Source organism: Leptodactylus fuscus, chromosome 6 (genome assembly GCF_031893055.1).
Source record: "Leptodactylus fuscus isolate aLepFus1 chromosome 6, aLepFus1.hap2, whole genome shotgun sequence".
NCBI classification, from domain to species: Eukaryota; Metazoa; Chordata; class Amphibia; order Anura; family Leptodactylidae; genus Leptodactylus; species Leptodactylus fuscus.
This window is the reverse complement of record NC_134270.1, coordinates 123,738,848-123,743,383: the sequence shown is the minus strand read 5'-3', so window position 1 is coordinate 123,743,383 and position 4,536 is coordinate 123,738,848.

Genomic DNA, 4,536 nt, shown 5'->3' with positions numbered 1-4,536 from the left:
GCATCTAATCAGATTCTCCAGAAAAATACTTGTCTGACTGTCTTTCTCTCTTTCTCGTTCACCATGTATCAGTGTGTCCTGTCTCTCTAGTGGCTCAGGCAAAGTCAATTCGTGAGGCCTCAGATTCTATATTATAGCATGTTCCTCTTTCCCTGACAGCTTTCTATGCAAAACAGTTTCTTAAGGTGTTCCTACAAGTTTTGCCTACACACTACCTCTATCATTCTTTTCCTGCGAAAGTGGGATGAAGACTCACTAGTCCCAAACCAGTTTTCAGTACTAACTGGCTGGAATTTATCATCTACTGTAGTACAATTCAAGGCTGCTCTTCGGTGTATCTTGCGGTGCTTCTTCAGTCCCTATTCACAGTTCACAGCCTATTCAAGCAGCTGATCTTTGAGGAGTACTGAGTGTTTTCCCCCAAAGATTCGATATGAACGACCTATCCTAGGAATTTTTCATCAATATTAATATGTAGGAAACCCCATTAAGGATGGAGCAGATGTGAAGACAGGATGCTCTATGCAGATGAATTGATGTTATTTTTGGGATACAGCAGCTGCTCCATCAGCAAGGTTTTCTTCCATAAGACAATCCATTTTCATATATTTGGGAAATAAAAACTAAGTTGCAAAAAGTATGCAGACGCCTATCACAAATATATGGCCTTGCTGGACATTCTAAAACCATGTGTAAATATGGAGCTAGATCCTCTTTTTACAGTTATAGTATCTTTATAAAATTTCAGGCAGTGATGGTGGACAAGATCTGGCTCACGATCAATACATCACAGAGATGCTGCATCTGGTTGGATTCAGGGCCATACCCAGCTGCTTCCAGTTCCTTAATACCACATGTGTTGAACTATCTCTTTATACACCTCACTTTGTGAATAGGTGCACACTTATGCTGGAACATCAAGGGAAATGTTTTTTTGCGCTTCTTTTTTTGTGAGACAAACCTTTTTATATTAAAATTATAGAAAACACTTTACAAGTGCTAAATTGTGCAAAAAAGTTCTTTATTTTTTAAAACTCCTATATGGAATAAAACATCTGCAAGAGACCACCTCTTTGTGGAGACCACCTCCTTATCCAGACCAGAGAAAAAATGGAAGAGAACCTTATGGATCCCCAAGGCTCTTGGGCCTGGGTAACACTGGACTCGCTGCACCCCCTAAAGTTACAACCCTGGTTATATCATGGCTCTGTACAAGTTTCTAGATGTATGTAGCCATAATGCAGTCCCAATAAAAGTCCTATAGGCCATACTGTACCTTTTCATGCTTCAGATTCTGATTACAGGAATCATACAATTATAATGACAGCATTTATTACGGTGTAGTAGCCTATATTCACAGTTCTGTGCCCTGAGTAGCCGGATTCATAAGAGAAACCAATTAAAGTACAGGTATGAAGATAATAATCCATTACTATTTATTGATCCCTTACTTCTTGGCACACATCTTATTTTAATATTTTAATTCTTTTTGGGAATATTACAGTAAAATGGAATTAATTAGATCTTGTGTCCTGGTTTTTATTCATTAGACCCATAACAAACCATATTTCTCCCGTCAACCGTAATAAGGATGAAAGTAATTTACTAAAAGTAACAGCAAAATGATCCAAATGTGAAAACAAATTTAAAAGTGTCATAGGAGAAATGTACAAATAATACAATCACGAACAGAGGAGGTTACAATGAAATTCATTCATTGAAATATATCTCAGATTCTTTACCCATAACTTACATAATATTTATAGAGATTGGAAGTCAGGTTTTCTTGTACAGAGGCCTTAATTAGAGATGAGCGAGTAGTATTCGATTGAGTAGGTATCCCACAGAGTACTACGGTATTCGAAATACTCGTACTCGTTCGAATAGTACTCCTATTGGCAGTAAAGATTCTATTCAGAACCGGCATTGATTGGCCGAATGCTATACAGTGTATAGCATTCGGCCAATCAATGCTGGTTCTGCAGCAGGCTCTTCTTTGCTAGTTGGGAGAGCTGACAGTTAGGGTTGAGCCAATCTTGAAATTTCAGGATCATTTTTAAAATCTGATTTCCGATCATTTTCCATTCGAACCCAATCCCGATCCCAATGCAAGTCAATGGGATTTTTTTAAATAATCGAAGATCGGATTTTAAAAACGATCCTATTCACTACACAGCATGGAATCTAAAAATTGTTTCAATTTCTGAACTTCACGCTGTGTAGTGATTTAAGAAAAATCCCCCGGCTACTTAGCCCCCCTGGTGTCCACTTACCTGCACATATTCGCTGCGACTCCCCGTTCTCGCTCCTCTTCTCTCTTTGACATGCCTACAGCGCGCCGTGCGCGCCCCCACCTCCCTAGGCTAGTGTTAGAGATGATGGGAGTAGGCGGGGTTTGTTATGGCTTAGGAGAGTGTGGGCGGGTACAGGGCGGGGAGATGTGAGCGCTTCACTCACGTCTCCCCTCCCAGTACCCGCCCACACTCTCCTAAAACACACTTCTCCCAGCATCTCTAACAGAAGAGGAGTGAGAAGAACGGAACCGGCAGCGACAGCACTTCTATACAGGTAAGTTGAGCGAAGTTCGCGAGTAGATAGATACTATCTACTCTTCTGCTTCGTCCCTGCTTTACTGTATACTCAGTCTGCTACATCTCAGTTGAGCACACAGCTCTGCTACATCTCAGGTGTAGCAGAGTTGAGCACACAGCACTGCTACATCTCAGGTGTAGCAGAGTTGAGCACACAGCTCTGCTACATCTCAGGTGTAGCAGAGTTGAGCACATAGATGCTCGCTCATCTGATACTATAGCTTTTCCCACAATGATTGGCTAGTAGCCAAGCATTGTGGGAAATAACCTCTGACCTTGATCTTGCCGGAAAAGATTGGGATCGGAATTCCGATTGCGATCGTTAAATTTACTCGATCGCCGATCAGAATCCGAACATTTCCGATCCCGATCGCTCAACCCTACTGGCAGCTTTCGGTTATGCGGGAGCTGACTTTTTCTCATAGAAATGCATTGACCAGCATTGATTACTCGAATGCAGTGTACAGCATTCGGCCAATCAACGCTGGTTCTGCCGGAGGCTCATCTGTGAGGAGGCGGAGTCTAAGATCGGACCACAATGGAGACCAATCAATGCTGGTCAATGCATTCCTATGAGAAAAAGTCAGCTCCCGCATAACCACAAGCTGCCAGCTCTCCTGACTAGCAAAGAAGAGCCTGCTGCAGAACCAGCGAGCATTCGGCCAATCAATGCAGGACGAGTAAGTCCACATTAGCGCTTGCCTCCCGTCCGGAAGGAGTCCGCAGGAGGACCCCCCCTCCCGAACTGAATATTAGCGCAACTGCAAGCGCTGTGCAGTTAAAGCGCACGGACCCGTTATAGTCTATGGAGCCATGCGCTTTAACCGCACAGTGCTCCTCCTAAACACTCTCCTCCTGCTACTCGTGGACTTGGTGACTCTCCTTTAGTCAAATAGTGGTTTCTCCTGAAACGAGCATTTTTTCCCATAGACTGTAATGGGATTCGATCTTCAATCAAGTATTCGAATATTGACGCTCTACTCGAAACGAATATCGAATCTCAAATATGTCACCACTCGCTCATCTCTTGTCTTAATTCTTAGTATAACCATACAGTTTAAAAAGGGCTATTCCCATCTTGGACATGTATGACCCATCCACAGGGTATGTCATAAATGCTCGATCAATGTAGGTCCAACCTCTGGGACCCACAATTACCTTAAAGACAGGGTTTGTCGGCCTTTTCACTTCCGTGAAGCGCCTGTAGATGAGAAGCTCTCTCCATTCACTTTTATGGAGTCTTCTGTAAGTAATTGAGCAGACAGACGTGCCTATTTTCGGAAGTCCCATAGAAGTTAATGGGGATAGTGGTATATGTGCCACCTCTCCATTCACAGGAGAGATATAGGCTGGGTGAACCCCACTTTTGAGTTGGGAAATAGAACTTAGAATGGTAAAATTGTGACTGCCTGAAATCCCCAGCTTGCTGTACATGGACCCTCTCATTTCCCATGGATACAATCATAAGTGCATATGTGGAAAGCTCTTCCTAGTGGTGGCTCAAGCCAACCAGGTTTGTTTCATGTTTTCGGGCTGTGATAATAAAAAAACAACTTAATCATCCTAACTAAAACATCTAAAAGTAAGATATCTACATGGTTCCGCTTGTGTCATGCAGCACTGTTAAGACAGTTATCAGGCCACATGTGATGGTCTAGCAGTAGGTTATGTCACACAACAGTAAATCTTGTCCACATGCTCCAGAATAGGACATGAGCAATATAGAAGAGATACCTCCTGCTGCGTCTTGGCCACTGGAATGCCATTCTGATACACCCAACTTGACCAGGTACTATATGGTCACCTATTAATATGAATTGATGCCATTGAAGTGATGGCCTAGCAACCATAATAGGTTTTAAGTCGTCTCCTTCTATCATAACTACCTGAAATTATATGTGTGATAGTTGAATATTATATCAATAAATTAATTTATTAATCCTTT